The 25,077-nt window shown below is 43.5% G+C and overlaps 1 pseudogene; it reads left to right on the top strand.

Moving 5' to 3' along the window:
- The first annotated feature begins 15,418 nt into the window (after positions 1-15,418).
- On the top strand, positions 15,419-16,341 carry LOC115638013 (annotated as a pseudogene).
- The last annotated feature ends 8,736 nt before the right edge of the window (positions 16,342-25,077 follow it).

Here is a 25,077-nt window from a genome sequence, read left to right as displayed (position 1 = left end):
AGGGAGATCACCATCTGTCACCCCAGGGCCCTCCCTGCTAGCACCCGAAGCGATGCCCACCTAGGCATTTGCAGGGGCTTCAGATGGTAAGGGGGCTAGAGGGGCTCCCTCAGGAGCTTCCACAGGAAGTGACCTTGGAGGAGGGGCGGTGTTACCTTCTGGTGCTGCCACGGTGTTCCCAGCCAGCACCACAGAATGGGAGTCGTCAGGGGACAAAGCGGAAGACTTGTCATCGGTGCCCCCCTTCCTGCTCTTCCAGGGGATCTCTGAATCTGAAGGATGTAATGGAACCCTGGGGAGAGCCCTCTCTCACGCCCGGTGGTATCCCCGCCACACCCTTCTCCACAGTAGTGGACCAAGAAGGAGGATAGGCAGCTTCAGGTGCTGGGCAGCCAGGTGCATTAGCAATGAAAGGGCCAGCACCTTGCTAGGACTCGGGGGTCCCGGACGCTCCTCCATGCCGGGCCAAGGGACAGTCCCTCCGGACGTGCCCCATCCAAACCAGATGGGGAAATACGCTTTTGCGCTGACTACTGTAAGCTATATGCTATAACTCGTCCCGACAACTATCCAAAGCCACGTACTGATGAGCTATTGGAGAAATTGGGACGTGCCTAGTTCATCTCTACAATAGACTTAACCAAGGGATACTGGCAAGTACCAGTAGATGAACCCGCCGAAGAAAGGTCAGCCTTCATCACCCATGCAGGGGTGTATGAATTTAATGTCCTTCCTTCCGGGCTGCTAAATGCACCCGCCACCTTCCAAAGACTTGTAGATGGTCTCCTAGCAGGATTGGGAGAATATGCAGTTGCCTACCTCAATGATGTGGCCATTTTTTTCTGATTCATGGCCCGAACACCTAGAACACCTAGAAAAAGTCTTTGAGTGCATCAGGCAGGCAGGACTAATTGTTAAGGCTAAAAAGTGTCAAATAGGCCAAAACAGAGTGATTTACCTTGGACACCAATAAACCCCCTACAGGCCAAGGTGGATGCTATCCAAAAATGTCCTGTCCCAAAGTCAAAGAAACAAGTCCAATCCTTCTTAGGCTTGGCAGGGCATTAGAGGTGATTTTTACCCCACTACAGCCAAATCGCTGCCCCACTAACAGACCTGACCAAAAAGACCCAGTCGAATGCAATTAAGTGGACTGATGAGTGTCAGAAGGCATTTACCCAGCTTAAGGCAACACTTATGTCTGACCCTCTGCTAAGGGCCGTAGACTTTGACAAACCATTTCTAGTAACCACAGGTGCATCTGAGCATGGAATAGGAGCAATTTTAATGCAGGAAGAACTGGATCAAAAATTTCATCCTGTTGTGTTTCTCAGCAAGCAACTGTCTGAGAGGGAAAGCCACTGGTCAATCAGTGAAAAAGAATGCTGTGCCATTGTGCATGCCCTGGAAAAGATACACTCATACATTTGGGGACGGCGTTTCCAGCTACAAACTGACCATGTTGCACTAAAGTGGCTTCATACTGCCAAGGGAAACAACAAAAAACTACTTCAATGGAGTTTAGCTCTCCAAGATTTTGATTTTAAAATTCAACACATTTCAGGAGCTTCTAACAAAGTAGCTGATGCACTCTCCCGTGAAAGTTTAACCAGAATCAACTGGTTAAAAATTGTCCTTAAAATGTGAAAAGTCTTGTAGTTTACATAATTAGCAGTATATGTAAAGGTGCATGTGTTTTATTAATCTGTTTATTCTAAAGTTCTAGGAAGAAGTCACCCCCAGTGTGATTCCACACTGTCTGAGATTTGGGGGGCATGTCATAAACAGATGGTTAAGGGTTAATATCTCTTTTACCTTTAAAGGGTTAAGAAGCTCAGTAAACCTGGCTAACACCTGACCAGAGGACCAATAAGGGGACAAGATACTTTCAAATCTTGGTGGAGGGAAGTCTTTGTTTGTGCTTTTTGTTTTGTTCGTTGTTCGCTCTCGGGACTGAGAGAGATGAGATGTACACCCAAGCTTTCCCAATCTTTCTGAATCAGTCTTTCATGTTTCAAAATCGTAAGTAATAGCCAGGCAAGGCGGATTAGTCTTATGTTTGTTATCTCAACTTGTGAATGTTTCTATTTGTTGGAAGGATTTTTTACCTCTGTTTGCTGTAATTTTGTATCTAAGGCTGGGGGGCCGGTCCCACTATTCTATATGAATCTGAGTACCCTGTAAAGTATTTTTCATCCTGATTTTACAGACGTATTTTTACCTTTTCTTTCTTTAATTAAAAGTTTTCTTTTTAAGAATCTGATCGATTATTTCCTTGTTTTTAAGATCCAAGGGATTGGGTTCGAAGTCACCAGGGGATTGCTGGGGGGAAAGGGGGGGAATTGTTAATTTCTCCTTGTTTTAAGATCCAAGGAGTTTGGATAGATGTGAAGCCTCTCAAGGCAACCCAGTGAGGGGAAAGTCTTGGGGGGGGGGAAAGGAGGGAGATGGTTAATTTCTCCTTGTCTTAAGATCCAAGGGATTTGGATCTTTTTTTCCCCAGGGAAGGTTTTGGGGGAACAGAAAGTGTGCCAGACACTAAATTCTGGCTGGTGGCAGCATCACCAGATCTAAGCCAGTAATTAAGCTTAAAAGTGTTCATGCAGGTCCCCACTTTTGTTCTCTAAAGTTCAAAGTGGAGAAAGAAACCTTGACAAGTTTTAAATACATATCTCAGCAAAATTATGAACTACACTTCTACTCCTTCAAATCTATTATTTTTCATCTCTCAATGTTTTTTTTTGGGGGGGTTGGTATTGTTGTTTGTTTTTTTGCCAATGAAACTAAAAATGAAATGTTAACTAGTGTCTGTTCTTTGCACAGAGAGAGAAAGGATAGGCATCATTCTGCACCTAGGTGTTTTCATGTAGAGTGACACATATTCAGATATTAAACAAATTGTTTCTTTCTGACATGTGCTTACCTACCTGCTCCATTCATCATGTGCTTTCCATGAGGGAGCAGATCTCCAGAAGAAAACAGACCTTGAAAAATTCAGATTCTGAAAACCTTCTGCTGGTTGTCCATCCTCCCAAGCCTTAGAAATGTTCTAATTGTGTGGTCTCCTCACCTTTCTGATGATACAGATTGCAGCAGGATAGTTGTTCTTCTTAATCTTCTTAACCTCTTTGAATGTCTTGCACATCCTCTTGGCTCAGTAGAAGGATTGTCTCCTACAGAATCCTCATGTGCTTTCTCCTATCTAATTTTAAATGGCAACAACCTTGATCATGTAACTTTCTAAGGTTTCCCAGTGGGCATTGTTAAAAAGTTAGTGGTATTTCACTATCAAGGTCTTGAACTTTCCTTTCACAGAAGCCTACAGCATATCTTCCAGTGCTTTGAACCTGAGAAGGAACACATCTGGGGTTGTGGTTAAAGCAGTGGAGTGGAGCTCAGAAAACCTTACCTCAAATTCTATCCATCTGAAGTGGATCCCTTTTGTATCTTTGAACAAGTCACTCAGGCAGATTTTTAAAGATATTTAGGCACCTAGTGGGATTTCAAAAGTAACTAGGTGCCAAACACCCATTGGAACCAATGAGTTTTAGGCACATGGATGCTATTGAAAATCTCTGCAAGTACCCAAATACCTTTACAAATCTTGTTTTCTATGCCTTGGTTTACCCATCTTTACAATGGTGACAATCATCTTTCCTTTCTTTCTTATTTATTTAGACTGGTATTTTTAAAGGACTCTAAGGGAGTTAAGCACTCAGCTCTTTCTACAGTTATATACTCTATCTTAACCCCAATCTCTTTCTACAGTTATATGCTCTATCTTAAGCCCAAGTAACAAGATCAGTGAAGGAATATTTCTGTGAAAATCTCTGATCTGTGCTATGCAGATGGTCAGAAGTATATGATTTAAATGATTTCTTCTGACCCCCAAATGTATGCATCTACAAAATCTAAATTATTTTCAGTAGCATTTGGGCACTTAACTGCCTCAAACTTTCATAAATCTTAGATTAGAAGCATTTCGGAGTATATACAATATGTATTTACAATGACTAGGAGAATGACTCTTGATCTCATTTGGGACTTTTAAATGTATATAGTAAAGAATGTATGTTTCTTTCTCTAGATGTTTATTCCTCTGTCAGCAGATCTATATCTGTGCCAACAGATGGTGGCTACATTCTTTGATCACAAGTCAGTGTGCCAGGAATACTTGAGATGGATTCTTTTTGCTATCTGGGGAAATTTCCTTAGGCTAAAATTTCCAAACACAAAGATCTACAATTAAGCTTCCAGGTGCTTAAGTGACTCACAATGTGACTCAGTCACCTAAGTCCCTGTTTCAGCCTTCACTGCAACCCACAAAACTCTGGCCAAGAACTTGGTGCCTATGTTTTCAGGGTCAAATTTTTCTAGGCATCTCTGTTTCTGCCACTGAGTATGGACAGTCCTGGCTCACTCTAGGAGTCCAGACACTTAACTCCCACATAAGCCCCAATATGATAGGTGAACTGGCATAAGATAGGTAGGCAAAGACCTGTTTAGTGTGCAGGACCTGATCCAATAGGCATGAAGTATAAAGTAAAGTATTCAATAAAGCTTTCATTTTAACAGCATTCTTGTTCCTTTTCCCTTTAGCTGAAGAGAGTTTATAGAAGAAAAAAAAACACCTCTTGTTTGACAGTCTCGCAGATGGTATCAAAGATGGTAATAACTGTCCTTTTAGGTAAAATAAAATAAGTTGGTTGAGATGAGTTGGTTGTTATTGCTGCTCTGTTAATGTCCTTTCATTGCAGTCAATCTATGGGATTCAGCTGGAGCTGGTTGAGGTGTTGGACTCATCTGTGTCCCTTTCTCTGGCCTGGTCTGGTCCAGACATCTCTCAGGATGAGGACAAAGGAAGCCCAAGGTCCCAGAAGATGGTAGGGGTGGTAACTATGATGATGAAGCTTGCTCCAGTACCCCGTGTCTGTTCTTCTTTATCCCCACCTTCTTTAAGGACTCAGGAAGGGGAGCAATGGGTGGAATAGCTCATCCCCTTATTATTTTGTCCACAGATTAGGCCTAATATCAAACATACCAATTTTGGTTCACTAATGTATGGCTCCACATCTCTTGTTTTTAGCAAGCATGATTTCAGCAGTCGGTGAATTATATCAACAAGAGCTTTTTGTTTAGACTAATTCTGTCTTCTTGTCTCCCTTTCAAACCTTCTCCCATCAGAGTTTGTTATTATAGGTTATTGTGATATCTGACGAACTTTCACATATTTTTTACATTTATGTGCAAAGTTAGGGTAAATTTTTAGCCCCAGTTTTCATAATAAGGTTCAACTCTCTGCTCTCCATGAAAGGAAAAGCAAAGATCTGAGCCAGGATTTCTCACACCTTCAGGACAGTGAGCTAACCACTGAGATATGGGATATTCCAATGGATACCTCTCCTGTTGAAGCTATTCCACTGTGCGCTAAATACTTGAAGAGTCTCTGGGCCAGAAAAAAACTATCAATGAGGATGATTTGATAACTTAGTGGTTTGGGCCTCCATCTCTGAGGTGGGAGACCTGGAGTCTAGTCTAGTTTTCCTGTTTCAGTGACAGTGGAGCAGCTTCAACAGTAGACATTGAGGGAAGGCTACATTAAAATATTACCCAGGTCAGTGGTTTGGCCAAACTTCCAAGAGTTGGGAGACCCCTGTATAAATCCTTTCTCCCCTCAGGCATAGCGGGACTGTGACACTCTGTGCCCCAAAGCAAGACCCTGGCACCCCCACATTCACCCTTGTCATATAATTATGAAATGTTTTGTGCAAAAGATGCCTTCTGAGGTATCGTTCTAAAAGTCTTGATCTGTTGAACATTAATATCCTGTTGATTGTATATGCTGTCATTGTATGTGAAGTTATGAAGTTTTGCTATAGGTGTGTTACTGAAAGCTGTTGTGAAGTTGGAAACACTCACCACTAGCCTTTCAGATACAACAGTGCTAATGGACCAGAAACAAAGACAATGGACCATGGAAGAGCTTATCCTCACCTGTGGATGCTTCAGTCAGCCTATGGACAAAGGCTGCCATGACTCATTGGCACCAGGCAAGGGCTTGTGACCAGATCTTATGATATTAAACTCCATTTTGGTATCTGTATTTTTCCGTGAACTGGGCTGGGAAATGGCCTTGAAACCAAGGGATTTCTTCCATATGGAATAAACTATAGGGGGAAAGTGACATCACCACACCAATCCACTCCCCCCACACACAAGAGAACACTTGGAAACACCTGAGGAATGCAGACTGAACTGAGGGAAGTACTGGTGCCAGGCTAAAGGGGTTTCTAGCCTGTGTAAGAAAGCCTGATGGACTGTTGTACTATCTAACAGGGTGAGACACTGCTTGATTCAAAACCTATTTTATCTATAAGCAGACCTTCATTTTGTTTATTTCTTGGGTAATCATATGATCTGTTTGCTATTACTTATAATCACTCAAATCTATCTTTGTGTAGCCAATAAATCTGTTTTATATTTTTTTAACTTAAATCAGTGTGGCTTGAGTGAAGTGTTTGAGGAAAAGCTCAGCTCAGTTAACAAAGGTTTTGTGCATATTCCTCTCCACATAGAGGGAGGGGCAAACTGGGTAACTGTAATTCATTTATACAGGTCAGGCTTATGACCAGGCAGGACAGTACAATTCTGGGGTCCTAGGCTGGGGAGCTGGGGGTATTTTGCCTGGAGCTTCTCTATTGTAGGTTCATGCAGTGGCTGGCAGAGGGTTCATGAACACAGCTTGGTGTGGCCCTTGCCTGTGGAGGTTGATGTGAGTGCAAGTTTGGAGGGATTTACAGCTTGTCACAATGTCACAGTGCAAGGGGGAACCCAGACTGGTGAGACAGAGGTCCCAGCTGTACCACAGTCCCAGTTGGCACCCTAGGTGGGGGAAGACACCCATCACAGGGACGTTGAACTTGAAACTCCCACGTCCTAGGTTAGTGTATGCTAAATGTTGGGCTAAAAGCTATAAGGTGAGCATCAGCCATTTTGTGTGGGGTGAAGCAGGTACCTAACTCTTTCTCACAAAAAACAGCCATCTGAGTCCCTGGCAAGGTGAACTAAGTGCCTCTCTGGGTGTCTGGACTTAGGAACCTGTTTCTGTAAGAAGACTGGGGCCTAGGACATAATCCTGCTGTCTGCATCTTCCATTGGCTAGCTTAGATGTGGACCCATTTAGAGTGTCGCCTTTTGAGGATCTCATTCATAGGCACCTATCTCTCCTCACTCATTGTATAGGATCCTTGGCGCCTAACTCGGATTTGTGGATCCCAGTGTTGTTCCAGCAATTTCCAAGACACTTAAAAGTTAGGCAGTGCAGCACTGGGCACTGCAACATCAAAGCCTCTTTGTGGAGATGAGCCCTAAATCTATATTTAGGTACCTAAATAAGAGACGTGGCTTTCAGAGGTACTGTTTGCCCTGGTTTCAGAACAGGATTAGAAGTTAACTACAGGTATCAGCATGCCCCTGCTTTCTATAGATCTTGACAGTGCATCATGGTTAAGTGCTAGCAATAATTAAGGCTGAGGTTTTCAAAGGAAGCTATTAAGTTTGTATGTCCAAATGCCATTTCATTATGATTGGGTGCCTAGCACCCTTAGCAGGGCCGAAGCAACAAAGAACGTGGCCCCCTCCGAACATATGTCCGGGACCCCTTACAATGCACAAACTGGAATGCATAGGCCTACAGTGTACATGTATTCCGTATTTACGCAAAGCGCTTCTTTCCAGCCTTGTTCTCCACAAATTGGTTAATCAATGCGTCATAGTCCAGAGATCTGGCAATCTTGTTTTTGATTGAGATAACTGCAAGCACAGAAAGCTTGTCTTCTGTCATGCTTGAGCGCAGGATATTTTTGATCAGTTTCATTCTGCTGAAGCTCCTTTCAGCACCAGCAACAGTAACTGGTGTGGTCAGAAGAATTCTGATGCAAATGCAAATATTCGGATATATCTCCTGAAGGCTCTTCTTGTATATGTAAGTTAAAAAATTGTTTGCCGTGACAAGTCCTCTCTGTTTCTTGATGACATAAATAAAACCATTCAATTCCATTATGAGTTCGTTGGCATCAATGTCTCCCATTTTTCTTTCAAAATTTTTGCTGTGATTCTCCAGTTCATTTTCTCTGTGACACTGCTTCAGGCTGTTAGCGTTGTACAGAAATCCAAACAACTTATGCCACTCCACGAGTTGGTCAAATCACAACGAAACAGAAGCTATGGCCTGATCAGTGAGAACAAGAAAGAACTGCGATTTGAATTTTTCTTCAGCAGAAAGACGACTCAAATCATCAGCACATTCGTAATCAAACATTCTCTTCTTACGTCGCACCCTGGTTTCTGGAAACACCTGCTCAATACCCATATGCTCTGCTATTTCACGTGCATTTGTGACCACAGAGTTATATCTTGTATTTCGATAGTCTTCCAAAAACTTCATTGTAGCACCGACTTCTGCCTGCAGTACGTCAATCAACACATCTGGTGACTGAATTAATTTGCTGGTTTTATTGACGTGAAATAGTATATCGTACCACGTGTACACAGTCAGAACAAAAGGCCACGTAGTAACATGGTCTAAAAGCGCACCAGCTTCTGTTGCTGTATTGCCATCTTTCTTTTCGAGCGCATATTCTCGCAAAGATGACAAAGCATTGCACAATTCTTCAAGGTGATAACGCAATGGCTTCACAGCATCAATTCTCTACTCCCAATGAATGTCCAATAACCCTTTAACAGATATTGGCATATGTTCTTGAAGTATATCCCAAAGTGAAGGTGAAGAAGAAAAGATAACGTATATTCTGTTAATCAGACAGAGAAAGTCAACGGCATATTTCGATGACTTTGCCACTTCTGAGATCACAAGATTCCAAGTGTGAGCTCCACATGGTACCTACAAGGCAAGGTCATTTATTTGTAGCATGTGGGCTTGAACTCTTTTATTCTTTCCTCTCATATTTGCGCCGTTATCATAAGCTTGGCCTCTCATGTCAGCAATGTCTATGCCTAAGTTGTTTGCCTTTTCAAGAAACACTTCCAATAAGCCCTCGCCAGTTGTATCATAAATATTAAGAAAACCAACAAACGCTTCATGAATATTGACACCATCTTCATCGTTGCATTCAACAAAGCATAACACCACAGACATCTGTTCTTCATGTGACACGTCAGGAGTACAGTCCAAAATAACTGAATAATATTTTGCTTTTTTAAGCTGCGCTATGTTGGCCTCTTGAATGTTACTGGCAACAAGTTGAATCAGCTCATTTTGGATCTGTGGACTGAGGTACTGAACATGCGTCTCTGCCTTCTTAATCCTCTGTAAAAGTTCGCTGAGGACAGTATCATACTTTGCAAGCAATTCAAACAGTCCCAAAAAGTTGCCATTCGAAGGATCGCCGAGCTTTTAATTACTTCCTCGAAATGCCAAGTTTCTTTCGGACAAGAAAATAACAACATCAACCATGCATTTGACAACATTTCTCCAGAAATCTCTTTCTTTCAGAAAAGCCTGCAATTCGAGTTGGTCAATAGATGTAAGGTTTACTATGCCTGACCGAAGGTCAAACCATTTCACCATACAGTCTCGATGACCTTTGCCTGTTTCATGCTGCTGAAGTCTCTTTGACACTGATTTCCAAGCAGATGTTCCACCACATAGCGGTATGTCACCAGTGCCAAATAATTTACAACAAAAACAAAAAATGGCATCTTTCTGAACTGAGTACATTAACCATGAACGTCTTATTTTCTCGCCATTTGCCATGGTTCGATAGAAATGAGTACTTGTGAACCTCCGTCTTTCCTCATTAAATGGAAATTCATAACTTTTATTCTGCTGCGGTGGGCCACGTTCAACAATGTCACGCACTTGCCTGTCCGATATTATAGACGGCCAATCTCCTGGATCATAGTCAGTGGTTCAGATTCAGATGCTTCTTTCCCGGCAGCAGCTGGAATATCTGTCACAGTTTGTTTGGTAGAACAACTGGCTTCACCTTCGACCTCACTTGAAGCACTTCTGGATACTTCTGGACACGATTCATCACTGCTAGCGCTGTCCATTTCATGTGCCTGTACCTGTACGTTGGATTGCAGCGCAAAATACGTTGACAACTTTGGAATTTTCTCAAGCTCCTTCTCAGCATCTTTTGCTGCCTTTCGTTTACTAGTTCCGCTCTTATACATTCTCTTAGATATCACAAAGCACACTTTTTCGTTGGAAATGATAAAAAACTAAACAACTAAATTAATAACATTTATCCGCCGACCGCCATTATGAACGCAAATACACATTCTTTGAATGGGTCCAACTAAAATTCAAAACTGACCGACAGACAACTGATGTAGCCAATAGCATTATGATGTATTATAATGATGTCACGGTTTTGTCAGTAAAACCGACGTGGATTGTGCAATAGCATCAATAAATGTCACTTACCTAGTTATACCTCACATTTTGGCCACTTTTAGGGGCCCCCTTCCTTGCGGGGCCCCCTCCAGTCAGAAGGTAAGGAGGGCGCTCACTACACCTCTGACCCTTAGGCTTCTTTGAGAAGCCCAGAGTGAGTGAGGATTGGATGCCTTTCCAAGTGATGTGCTGTGTTCCACCATAAAGCTATTGGTCATGATGTAGGAAACAGAGGAAGATCCATTGCATCATGAAATCAGACATCCTGTGTAACACAGGCCATAGAGTCATTTCAAGCTGCTCCCGATAATTAGTGTTTGTCTGAAGCACCTCACAGAAAGATATCCAGCCTGGAAATGAAGACTTCAAAAGATGAAGAGTCGCGGCCTTGCCAGGGCCAGCCTTAGGGAAAATGGTGTCCTAGGCAAACTTGTATTTTGGCGCCCGAGCCCCCCACCCATTGCCCCTGATGCCTCCCTGGGACACTCACCCCTCCCCATTGCCCCTGCCCCCCACTGTTTCCCCTTTCCCCAAACCTCCCTGACCCCCACTGTCTCCCCTAGCCCCTCATTTGATCTTGGCCCCACTCACCCCCCAGTGTCCCTGGCTCCCCCACTGCTTCCCCAGGCTCCTCCCCCCCATTACTCCTGACCTCTACCCACTATGCCTGGCCCCCACTGCCTCTCTGGACTCCCCCAATCGAACCTGCCCCCCAAACTGCTTCCCTGGGCTCACCACTAACTCCCCTGTCCCCTCACCAATCCCCCCTCACCACCACTGCCTCCCTAGACTTCCCACGCAGCTTCCAGTGTCCCTGGCTCCCACACTGCTTACCCAGACTCTCCTCATTTCTCCTGGCCCCCACAGTCTCCCCTAGTCCCCCAATCCCACCATCACCCACTGCCTCCCATGGCCCCCCACCAATCCCCACTCATGCCTCATCGCCCACTGCCACCCTGGAGTCCCAACCCCCCCATTTCCTCGAATCCCTCCACTGCTTCCTCGGGCTCCCCTACAACCTCCCTCACAGTTGTACCTGGCCCCTGTTGCCTCCCCCAGGATCCCCCCACCATTTTCCCTGGACCCTGCTACCTCCTTGGGCTTCCCATCCCCCAGCTCCCCTGGGCCTCACTGCCTCCCCCACCGCCGCATGATTCCAGGTGAATCCCCAAGCCCCAGGCAGGTAACTGCAGATGCTGGCCTGTGAGGAAAGGATGGGACTCAGCAGGCTTCTCCGCACTCCCTCTGGCAGAGAGTTGTACTGCCAGTCCAGTCTCGCTTGTGGGCATCACCTAACTGGGCTGAGTGGGAGAGCTCATTGCTGGTTCCTTTCCCAAGCAAGTCCCTTCAGCCATGCTCAGCTTGACTCCCACCTTGGCAGAAATCTGGGGGAGAGGCATGTGTCCCTGCATGCCTCCTTTCCTTTCCCCTCCCTTCCCCTCCCCTCCCATCCCCTCCTCTTCTCTTCCCCGCCAATGTCACTTATGGTGTGGTCCTAAGTTAAACCCCTTACAAAAGTCTAAATATGTTCTATCTACACAGGTACATCTAGGTTTGACAAGACCTATTATCCATAAAATTATGTTGATTGACATTGACTAGACTCCTATTCTTTATTTATTTATTGATTGAATCCATATTAGCTTTTCCATTATTTCCTTCAAGACTGAAGTTAGGCTAATTGATCTATAATTGCCTAGATCACTCTGCTTGCCTTTTCAATTATAGAATATGAGGGCTGGAAGGGACCTCAGGAGGTCATCTAGTCCAACCCTCTGCTCAAAGCAGGACCAGTCCCCAAGACAGATATTTACCCCTGTTCCCTAAATGGCCCCCTCAAGGATTGAACTCACAACACATGCTCAACCCCCTGAGCTATCCCTTCCCCCAGTTAGCACTTGCTCAGCCTTCTTGAATTTTCCCAGTATCCCATGGGAGGTTTAGGTTGGATATTAGGAAAATTGGTCCCTCTTCGAGCAAGAGGGTGCACTAGATGACCTCCTGAGGTCCCTTCCAACACTCATATTCTATGATTCTATGATTCTAAGATTTATTATAAATTAACGGCAGTGGTCCAGAGATCTCTTCAGCCAACTATTTTGGTACTTTTGGGCACAAATTATTTGGACTTTCTGAATTCAAAATATGTACCCTTTGGTTAATGCTATATTAATATCCTTCTTATTTCCTAAGGACTCAGAAGTACTTCAGAATCCTCATGAGAAATAAAAAACATCATCCTGCTTCTTTTCAAACAGACAAGATAAATATTTATTTAAATATTTTGATTTTTCTACATCATCAACAATGTTACTGTCCCCATCCAGTGACAGGCTTATACCATTGTTATGATTCCTTTTTTCCAGATATTATTGAAAATGTCTTTCTTATTACCTTAGCCCAGCCATTGCTGGATTTTTTCCTCATGTCTTTAGCTTCCTTTATCAATTTTCATAGCTTCTAATATATATTAATTGTTATCTACTGCCTTGTTTTCATTTGTTATGCTTATATTTTTGTTTCTGTTTTAACAGCTACTTTCACTTCATCTCTTAACCAAGATGGTCTTTTGACCAATGTTTTCTTCTTTCGAAAATGGGAAATGGTGGCTTTTTTGGCCACCGAATAAACCTTTTTTAACAATTCCTAGTTTTAATTCACATTTTTCTGTCTGTATTCTTCATCCCAGTCCCTTTTTCTCCAATTTTTTTATCAGCATTTTTAATCAGCCCTTTTAAAGCACCAGAGGCGTGTGCGTGCACGCGCGTGCATGCGTGTGTGTGTGTGTGTGTGTGTGTGTGTGTGTGTGTGTGTGTGTGTGAGTGTGATCGTTTGGGACTTTCCTGTGATTATCCATAAGAAATATTGTCAAATCATTTTCACTGGTGTATAAACAAGCACTAAATTCAAAGCCAGATATTCAGGAGCCTGTTCATTTCTGTCCATTTGGTTATAAAGTCAATGAAATCCCAAAATGAGATTTTAGGGATGGTATATGAAGAGGGGAAGGGAGCTTGTGTGAGAATCAACAGACTCTTTTAAATTTTTTCTAAGCAAGTTTTCTCTGAAGTAGCTAAGAGAAGTGACTTTCTGCAAGTGACACTGCAGAGTTCTAAGCTCAGAACTCCAGAGTGTCACTCGCGGAAAGTCACTTTTCACAGGAAAACCAGACACTGAGGAATCATTAGTAGAGGTTTCCTGAGTTGCGTGTGGTATAATGACTGGAAATGGAGAAAGCTGGTCAGATTTCAGGAGGGATTCAGTTCAATGTGGATTCAGAGGCTTACAAATGCAACCCAGTGCCAGACTGCTTCCAAACATAACCCAGAGTTTCAGCCTAAAATAGGGGCCATTTCGCTCTCTTCATAAAGATCTCTTTCCTATAGCTTTGCCTGTCTGCTGCATCACTGAATCAGACTATTCAGTGGCTAAACTCCATACACACCCATGTATCTATCTATTGATCTAATTGGCCTTCATCAATGTAAAATCTGATCCTAAAAGTTCTTGAATTGAGCCTGATCCAAAAACAGCCGAAGTCAATGTATTTGAGGATTTGAATCTGGCCTCATATGAATTTCCACCATTTTCCTGATATATCACGTGCTTTAGATTACACCTCAGTCATTAAAACAGAACAGCTGGGGTCTTGCTTTGTGTATCTCTGGTTCAGGAATTCCAGCGGGGTTACAGAGAGTGGGTCCCAGAGATGCCAAGCGAGAGTTAAAATGAAGGTACAGTCCAAGAAAGAGTTATTATTTCGCTGTGTCAGACTCCAGAAAGCTGAACTCTGATCAGCAATGGGTAGATGCTAGCTAGTCTCTTTGCTATGTGATTTAGAACTTGGGAACAGGTGGTTTGGAGTCCAACCACAATTCAAAATGTGATTAATTTTGAGGTAACTGCTGATTCTTGGATTATGTCCTCATTTCTTGCTCAAAGGTAATCAAGTAAGTTACCAGGACTGTCTGTTCTATACTTGGGTCTGAGCAATTTTCAACCATGAGCACTTTAAAATTTGGTTATGGGGTTATGGAAAAGATTAAGCAAAAATAGACTTTCTTATTGAACAGATATGTCCATATTCAGAATTGTATATGCTGACTATATTTAAGATTATTCTGATAGATAGATAGATAGATAGATAGATAGATAAGATAGATTAGATAGATTAGATAGATAGATAGATATTCAATGCCAACACAACTATGAGAGGAGAGACAATCTATTGTTTTATACATCAGCTGTACAATTACAAACCTTTGTTACTTCAGACAATGGCTGAGCAGAGAAATTCCATCATAATTCTCAGATGCTAGAATGAGATTTGCAGAGCATTTGTGGCTGTGAGTATATGTTTGTGCTAATGTGGAATTGTGAGGGTATATATGTCTATATATGTGAATTTTACTGTGAGGATGTTTCCTTTCCTTTATGTGTGTGTGAGACAGTGTGCATTTAAGAGTGAGATTTTGTGTATATATTGTGGTGAGATGTGAGAAATGTATTTATATGGGTTGTGTTGTTTCTTAGGCATTTACTTGTGTGCATGAAAGTCCAAGTATGTTTGTTAATGCATGTGTCATGGAGTATTTTTCTGTGTGAAAGTTTGAGTAACTGTGTTTGTACGTGAGAAAGTTTGTGTGAGAGCATTTTTGGGAATGTTTGTGAATGGGTAAGTTTGCATTTCACTGTCTAAATATGAACTTTTCCATGATACCTGAAATATATGTGTACCAAAAGAAATACATTAAATAATTGGATTTGATTACTACCTTGCAAAAAAAAATGAGACGTTAAATGGATGGGGAGTTGAAAGAAAGGAAGAAAGAAAGAAACAGAAAGCACTGTGGTGATGCTTATAGTGTTCCCTTAGGCCCCTTTGACAATCCCAGTTGTAATTGTTATTTGTTATTTTGTCGGTGGTGATGCTGGTTATAAGAGTACTAATGATGGTGATTCTACCATCTGCAGGCAAATTCTAGCTCTCCCAAGGAGATGACCAACAGCACCGCAGGGGTGGAGTTCTGGCTGCTGGGGTTCCATAGTCTTCCTGGCTGGCAGACCCTGCTCTTCTTTGTGTTCTTGCTCATCTACATCCTAACCATCACAGGGAACATTGTCATCATCTCGGTGGTAAGGCTGGAACCCCGGCTCCACTCGCCCATCTACACCTTCCTCTAGAACCTCTCCTTTCTGGAGATCTGCTACACCAGCACTATCATGCCCAAGATGCTGGCCAACCTACTGGTAGAAAGGAAGGCCATCTCGTTTGCTGGATGCATGGCACAGGTCTATTGCTTTGTCTTCCTGGGGGCCCCTGAGTGCTTCCTCCTGGCAGTGATGGCTTATGACAGCTACCTCGCTATATGTTACCCATTACACTACATGGTGGCCATGAGTGATGCATCTTGTACCCGCCTGGCCATGGTCTCCTGGGTGACTGGCATCTTCACAGGGCTTTTACCCTGCTTCCTAATCTCCAGGCTCCCTTTCTGTGGCTCCAACCAGATTAAACACTTCTTCTGTGATATTCCTCCATTGCTCAAGCTCTCCTGCTCAGACATCTCTACTACCGAAGTCATCATATTCATTCTTTCCCTCCTGGTCCTCGTCAGCTGTCTGCTGCTGACCCTAGTATCTTACCTCTTCATCATTCTCACCATCCTGAATATCCCATCCTCCTCTGGGAAGAGGAAGACCTTCTCCAGGCTCACACCTGGCCGTCTGCTATGGCACCATGATTTCCATGTATGTCCGCCCTACCTCTAGCCTGCCCTTGGAGCTCAGTAAGATTGTCTGTGTTCTACACCATCATCACCCCCCTCCTGAACCCTGTCATCTACAGCCTGAGGAACAAGGACTTCAGGGATGCTTTAAAGAAATTAATCAGCAGGCAGTGCAGTCTGCACAGATTGTAAATAAATGTAAGAGCTTGGAGGCCAGATTCTGGCTTACGCTGAGGGGCCTTTATACCAAACTGGGTGTATAAAAATGAATGTAAATTACAATTACATCCACTTTCATTTTCTTTTACACTGCCAGAATACTGTAAAAGGGCCTCAGTGATTATCAGGCTATCCTCTTACAAACTACTCTACTGATGAAAAATTGAATACTTTTTGTATAAAGTTTACCCAAATAAATTCATGCACGTTCCAAAGTTAACACAACCTGAACGTTTGCTGTTGTGATTTACCTACTTGATTTTTGATTTTATATGTTGTCTCATTTTTCTTTTTATTGGCTTATTTCATTATTATGCAGTCTGAGCACCTTGAAATGCTTCACCAATAAACCATGCTTCTCTTATTTGTGATATTTTATTCTAAGTGTGAAGGAGTAACTGCTTGACACTGATACACTGATATTTCTAATTAGAATTTTTTTTCATCATAAATAAAACAAATAAGAAAAATCCAGTATATCTGGAGAGTGTGTTGATGAGATCAGAAATGAGAGAGGAACTTTCCAGAAGACAATCTCTCTACTGACATACAATCCAGGAGCTCTAAAAAAAAAAAAAAAGTCCAAGAACTTCAAGACCTAATGATCCGCCCAGATGGGTCATTTATCAGGATTGGGATGAAATAAAAGCAACTTTTGAAAATAGGACTGAAAATAATCATTTCAAATATTGTCTTAATATTAACATGACTGCATATAATAATGCTGAAGAATCCCTAAAATGGCATGGACTAGGCTGCACGTTTGACGCTGTCTCGTTTCAAATTAGACAAGACCTTACATGCCCAGATGACTAACGGCCAAGTTTCTAAAGGCATTTAGGTTCCTCTAAGGAGGTAGTGGGGCACATAGGAAAATGAGAGAGAGGCTTGGGTTTTTTGTTTTTTTTTGTGGTTTTTTTTTTAAACCGTTCTCTAGTCTTTTGGGCTGAAATTGCAACCCACTTAGAGGATGTTGATGCTCAGGTCTGAATGAAATTAATATGGACTCATGCATCTGACGAAGTGGGTATTCACCCACGAAAGCTCATGCTCCAAAACGTCTGTTAGTCTGTAAGGTGCCACAGGATTCTTTGCTGCTTTTACAGATCCAGACTAACACGGCTACCCCTCTGATAATAGGGACTGACATCCCATTTGCCAAGGCAGCTTTGAAAATCTCTGTAGTAGTGATCTAAATAGCACTGAAGACATGAGCGGTGGCACCGCATCCTCACTCCATGCCAGCCCCTGGTGCTGGTGATCTCTTTCTGTTCTACTCAGCGGGGTGGTGTCTAAAGCAACTGACATGTCCAGGTCCCAGAAACTCAGCGGTTGAGAACATCAACTCTCTCCTCTACCAACACCTAATGGTGCTGTAGCACTCAGTGAGCCTAATCCATTCATGGTGAAAAGGGCACATCACCACCTGTAGTTAATGTTGCCTGGCCAATTTACATGAGTGATGAATTTGTGCTGCTCCTCACAAGACCAAAATCTCTGGTTCTGGAGTTACCTCTGAAACACACAGGCAGTGAAATGCCATAGAATGCAATAACAGCACTATGTGCAGTATTGATTTATAGAGAGATAGAAAACCACATACCCCAAAATGTTGGCCTATACACAGCATTATTAGACATTTTGACTCAGTTCTCCCGCTTCGCAGTACTTTATCCACCATAACATTCTCTTTCCTTTACCATAAAAGACATCCCATTCATCAGCTGTAAAATTCACCTCTTTCACCAACCATTGACCTCTCTGCCCTCTGCCACCAATAGACTACTCTGCCCTACACTACTTCTCTACTGTTGCCTGAGCTATTGATTATGTGTTGATTTCCCTAATTATTTAGCATTCCCAATTAATACTCTGAAATATGGCAGGTTCTTGTCCCAAGTTCAGACTCAGTATTATCAGAATTACTGTTTAGCAGAGAGCCCCATTGTGCCCATCTGTGACAACAACTCACACTCCAGGAACACTTTTCGTGATTGTGAAATTTTTATTATTACTATGATTTGTAAAACAATCCACACACGTAAGGTGAAATAATACAACCCCATAATAATGTTCAGCACCATTGGCTGGGAATACTCACTCTACACTTCGAGAGGACTCAAAGGGCTGAGAAAGTTTCTATTTGGCTCCATCATGCTAATGGAGAACTCCAATAGCCTAATCCATGCCAAGAATTTATAGGCCTTAATGTTTATCAGTCACATGCATGAATATCTCCTTCCTCTTTTACCATATCTTCAGTGCCTCACACTCAGAGTAATGGGGTGTCCTTATCCTATAGATTAGTATATTCATTAGTTTAAATTTATTAGCATATATGTCAATTAGTTGCCCTGACTACTGATGGTTAAACAGCTGCTGATCATCTACTGTTGTTTGCCCCCCTTCCCCCAATACCCTAAAACTGGTACCAGCTGCTTACTTGATTAAGCAACCTACTCTTATCATGGCTGTGAGGCCTTGCTTTTATACTAAACACTTACACTAATTCTTATAGGCTTGGGCCTATAGATCCGTTGTGTTTCTGCATTATTATTCTTTTCTCTTATTCAGTCTCAGTTGCCCACTTACTTCCTTTTACTGATTCATAGCAGTGGGACTTTTTAACCCTTTACAAGTAAAATACGTAAAGAACAGCTACTAAAAGGGATTTTATAGCTAACTGGCTGGTTGCATTTTCATAAAAGAGAACTACCCCTCCCTTTATTTATCACAAACATTATCTTGGCACGGCAGCATTGGTATAGCATCACTTGCATTATAAAGAACAGGAGTACATGTGGCACCTTAGAGACTAACAAATTTATCTGAGCATAAGCTTTCATGGGCTACAGCCCGCTTCTTCGGATGCATGGAATGGAACATATATTGAGGAGATATATATACATATACAGAGAGCATGAAAAGGTGGGGGTTGTCTTACCAACTTTCATCATAATTACTGTTTCAAGGTCACCCTTTCTAAGATCTCTAACATCAACATGCTAACTTGGATTCCTTTGAAGTTTGGTGTGCCTCGGGAGGGTTCCGGGTAGGGGGTAGTGTTTCAGATTTGGAGTCAATTGAGCTGGGCTTTGGAGAGATATCAGCTCTGGAATAAAATAACCCTTTCCTCAAAAGTTTGTTTGTTTTTTCTTGCACAGCGCTTCAGCTCAAACGTTGGAGGTCAAAATGGTTTCAATTTGTCGAGTTTTACCTAAGTCAGTGCATGGCCCCTGTTAACTCTTTGGTGTATCCAAATTTAGAATGACATTTAAGAACAGGAATGTTCACTTTTTACAAGGCGTGCACCTCAATACAGAACTAAACATCCAGAGAGCTTCCATTCTCTCCATTTTTTATTGTTTTAAAGCTCTACTCTTGTAAGTGGACTAAAATCCGAATGGTTACTCGGATTGTTTTAAACTTTGCTGCAGCAAAAGCAGGGAGGAATGGGGAGGGCGATAAGTGGTGATGGTTGGTAGTGGAGGGAAGAGAGGTTGGGGGCTCAGATGAGGAAGGTGTGAGTGTTAGGGGGTGTGGGGAGATGACAGAATGGGTAGGGGGATGTGGGGTGAGTAGGAGGGGGACTGAGTGAAAAAAAGGGCAGGGAAACCTGTCAGCCCAACATGATCCCCTCTCATGTGTGCGCCCAGATCTAGGGGTCTCTTGCCCCTCTACGCAGGTCCTTGCCCCCTCCCTGCCCCACTCATATGAGGTGGGATTGGAAGGCCTTTTCACTCTCGGGTGTCTGAGCCCCTCTTGCTGCCCCCTATGTGTGTCAGCATCTGTGGGGTCCTGTGCCCATCTAAAGGGATGGACCACTCTCCATACATCCCCTTGTGTGAGCAAGGCTTAGGGAGGGGTTGCCATTTTGGGAGCATCTGTAGCTCCCTCCATGCCCCACATATGAGTCAGCATCTTGGAAAGTCCAGTCCCTTTAGGTGGGGAGCTAAGAATGGGCACGTTTCCTTCCTTCCTTTCAGAGGCTCTGAAGATCCAAGGAGCGGGGGTGGGAGAACCCATGGAGATGAGCAGAGAGCCTGAGCCAAGGACACTGAGGGGATTATAGACTCAGACTCATAGACTCTAGGACTGGAAGGGACCTCGAGAGGTCATTGAGTCCAGTCCCCTGCCCTCATGGCAGGACCAAATACTGTCTAGACCATCCCTAATAGACATTTATCTAACCTACTCTTAAATATCTCCAGAGATAGCCCAGGGAGGGAAATTCTGGGAGGGGGAAAGGTGGGGGAATGGTTTATTTCTCCTTGTTTTAAGAACCCACGGGATCTGGGTTCTGGGGGTCCCCAGGGCAGGTTGGGGAGGTCAGAGTGCCCAAAAACACTATATTTTTGGGTGGTAGCAGTGCTATCAGATCTAAGCTGGTAATTAAGCTTAGAGGATTCAGGTGCTAGTATCTCATTTTCTGAACTCTAAGGTTCAGATCTGAGAAAGAGTGCTATGACAGGCTGTCTGATCCAAATCAACTGGGTGGTGCTCTTTTCCACAACAGTATCTTATAGACTCATAGACTCTAGGACTGGAAGGGACCTCGAGAGGTCATCGAGTCCAGTCCCCTGCCCTCATGGCAGGACCAAATACTGTCTAGACCATCCCTAATAGACATTTATCTAACCTACTCTTAAATATCTCCAGAGATGGAGATTCCACAACTTCCCTAGGCAATCTATTCCAGTGTTTAACTACCCTGACAGTTAGAAACATTTCCTAATGTCCAACCTAAATCTCTCTTGCTGCAGTTTAAGTCCATTGCTCTTGTTCTATCATTGGAGGCTAAGGTGAACAAGTTTTCTCCCTCCTCCTGATGACACCCTTTTAGATACCTGAAAACTGCTATCACGTCCCCTCTCAGTCTTCTCTTTTCCAAACTAAACAAACCCAATTCCTTCAGCCTTCCTTCATAGGTCATGTTCTCAAGAACTTTAATCATTCTCATTGCTCTTCTCTGGACCCTCTCCAATTTCTCCACATCTTTCTTGAAATGCGGTGCCCAGAACTGGACACAATACTCCAGTTGAGGCCTAACCAGCGCAGAGTAAAACGGAAGAATGACTTCTCATGTCTTGTTTACAACACACCTGTTAATGCATCCCAGAATCACATTTGCTTTTTTTGCAACAGTATCACACTGTTGACTCATATTAAGCTTGTGGTCCACTATGACCCCTAGATCTCTTTCTGCCATACTCCTTCCTAGACAGTCTCTTCCCATTCTGTATGTGTGAAACTGATTGTTCCTTCCTAAGTGGAGCACTTTGCATTTATCTTTATTGAACTTCATCCTGTTTACCTCAGACCATTTCTCCAATTTGTACAGATCGTTTGGAATTTTGACCCTGTCCTCCAAAGCAGGTGCAATCCCTCCCAGTTTGGTATCGTCCGCAAACTTAATAAGCGTACTTTCTATGCTAACATCTAAATCGTTGATGAAGATATTGAACAGAGCCGGTCCCAAAACAGACCCCTGCGAAACCCCACTTGTTATACCTTTCCAGCAGGATTGGGAGCCATTAATGACTACTCTCTGAGTATGGTTATCTAGCCAGTTATGCACGCACCTTATAGTAGCCCCATCTAAATTGTACTTTCCTGGTTTATCTATAAGAATATCATGTGAGACTGTATCAAATGCCTTACTAAAGTCTAGGTATATCACATCCACTGCTTCTCGCTTATCCACAAGGCTCGTTATCCTATCAAAGAATGCTATCAGATTAGTTTGACACGATTTGTTCTTTACAAATCCATGCTGGCTATTCCCTATCACCTTACAACCTTCCAAGTGTCTGGAGATGATTTTTTTAATTATCTGCTCCATTATCTTCCCTGGCACAGAAGTTAAACTAACTGGTCTGTAGTTTCCTGGGTTGTTTTTATTTCCCTTTTTATAGATGGGTACTGTATTTGCCCCCTTCCAGTCTTCTGGAATCTCCCCCGTCTCCCATGATTTCCCAAAGATAATAGCTAGAGGCTCAGATACCTCCTCTATTAACTTCTTGAGTATTCTAGGATGCATTTCATCAGGCCCTGGTGACTTGCAGGCATCTAACTTTTCTAAGTGATTTTTTACTTGCTCTTTTTTTATTTTATCTTCTAAACCTACCCTCTTCCCGTAAGCATTCACTATACTAGACATTCCTTCAGACTTCTCAGTGAAGACCGAAACAAAGAAGTCATTAAGCATCTCTGCCATTTCCAAGTCTCCCTTTACTGTTTCCCCCTCCTCACTGAGCAGTGGGCCTACCCTGTCCTTGGTCTTCCTCTTGCTTCTAATGTATTGATAAAAAGTCTTCTTGTTTCCCTTTATTCCCATAGCTAGTTTGAGCTCATTTTGTGCCTTTTCCTTTCTAATCTTGCCTCTGCATTCGTGTGTTATTTGCCTATATTCGTCCTTTGTAATCTGACCTAGTTTCCATTTTTTATATGACACCTTTTTATTTTGTAGGTCACGCAAGATCTCGTGGTTAAGCCAAGGTGGTCTTTTGCCACATTTTCTATCTTTCCTAACCATCGGAATAGCTTGCTTTTGGGCCCTTAATAGCGTCCCTTTGAAACACTGCCAACTCTCCTCAGTTGTTTTTCCTCCTCAGTCTTGATTCCCATGGGACCTTACCTATCAGCTCTCTGAGCTTACTAAAATCCGCCTTCCTGAAATCCATTGTCTCTATTTTGCTGTACTCCCTTCTACCCTTAGAATTGCAAACTCTATTATTTCATGATCACTTTCACCCAAGCTTCCTTCTACTTTCAAATTCTCAATGAGTTCCTCCCTATTTGTTAAAATCAAGTCTAGAACAGCTTCCCGCCTAGTAGCTTTTTCAGCTTTCTGAAATAAAAAGTTGTCTGCAATGCAGTCCAGGAACTTATTGGATAGTCTGTGCCCCGCGGTGTTATTTTCCCAACATATATCTGGATAGTTGAAGTCCCCTATCACCACCGAATCTTGGGCTTTTGATGATTTTGTTAGTTGTTTGAAATAAGCCTCATCCACCTCTTTCACCTGATTAGGTGGCCTGTAGTAGACTCCCAGCACGACATCACCCGTGTTTTTTACCCCTTTTAGCCTAACCCAGAGACTCTCAACAGTCCCATCTCCTATGTCCATCTCTACCTCAGTCCAAATGTGTACATTTTTAATATATAAGGCAACACCTCCTCCCTTTTTCCCCTGTCTATCCTTCCTGAGCAACTATACCCATCCACAACAACATTCCAGTCGTGTGTATTATCCCACCAAGTTTCAGTAATGCCAACAATGTCATAGTTGTATTTATTTATTAGCACTTCCAGCTCTTCCTGCTTATTACCCATACTTCTTGCATTTGTATATAGGCATCTAAGATACTGGTTTGATCTTGCCTCCCAGCTTTGCCCTGACCCTCCTTTCTCTCTGCCATTGTAGCCCGTGCTCCCTCCTGTTTCCATCCCATCTCCCAGGTCTTGTTCCCCACTTACCTGTGGGCTTTTCTCACCTGTCCCCGTCGAACCTAGTTTAAAGCCCTCCTTACTAGGTTAGACAGTCTGTGCGCAAATAAGGCCTTTCCCCTCCTCGAAAAGTGAACACCATCTGTGCCTAGCAGTCCTTCCTCAACTAGCATCCCGTGGTCGAGGAAGCCAAAGCCCTCCTGGCGACACCATCTTCGCAGCCAGGCATTCACCTCCACGATGCATCTCTCTCTGCCCGGGCCCCTACCTTCGACAGGAAGAATTGAAGAGAATACCACCTGCGCTCCAAACTCCTTAACCCGTACTCCCAGAGCCCTGTAGTCACTCTTCATCTGCTCAGTGTCACACCTCACCGTATCATTTGTGCCCACATGGATGAGTAGCATGGGGTAGTAGTCAGAAGGCCGGATAATCTTCGACAATGCCTCTGTAACATCTCGGATGCGGGCCCCTGGCAGGCAGCATACCTCCTGGGACGAACGGTCAGGGCGACAGATGGGTGTCTCCGTCCCCCTCAGCAGAGACTCTCCAACCACCACTACCCTACGTTTCTTATTATCAGTGGTGGCAGCAGACCTCCCAGCCTTAGGGGTACGAGGCTTCGCCTCCTTAACTGTTGGGGGTGATTCCTTCTCTCCTGTATCAAGAAGAGCATAACGGTTATCTATTACCACAGCAGGAGGGTTCGCAGCAGGCGTGGAGCACTGCCTGCTGCTAGAAGTAACCAGCTGGTTGTGTCCACCCTGAGCCATCTCCTCCTCCACTGGTGTGTCAGATACACCCTGAGCCATCTCCTCCTCCACTGGTGTGTCAGATACACCCTGAGCCATCTCCTCCTCCACTGGTGTGTCAGTAGTCCTGTGATCTGGGACAGCTATGTCAGCTGTCTTCACATGGATACTGTCCAGGAATTGCTCATGGATACAGATGTTCCTCAGCCTAGCCACCTACTCCTGTAGCTCTCCCACCTGCTGCCTGAGAGATTCCACCAGTAGGCACCTTTCACATTGGATGCCACCCCCAGCCTGGATATCAGTAAGTGGAAATTGCAAATTACAGTTTTGCAAGCCCACACCAGAATCTGGGTAAAAGCATCCATGCTTTGGTGCTCTGTCTGGCTACAGGCGCAGGTGGAGGAGACAGAAGCAGTGCTGGCACAGGTGTTGCGGCTCCTCCTCACCATTGTAAGCCTCCCTCTGTCAAACTCTCTCAGATTCCCATCTGCAGCTCCCAGTCCTC

This window comes from Gopherus evgoodei, chromosome 21 (genome assembly GCF_007399415.2).
Source record: "Gopherus evgoodei ecotype Sinaloan lineage chromosome 21, rGopEvg1_v1.p, whole genome shotgun sequence".
NCBI lineage: Eukaryota > Metazoa > Chordata > Testudines > Testudinidae > Gopherus > Gopherus evgoodei.
The sequence above is the reverse complement of the archived record's forward strand: the minus strand, read 5'-3'. Positions and strand labels throughout refer to the sequence as shown.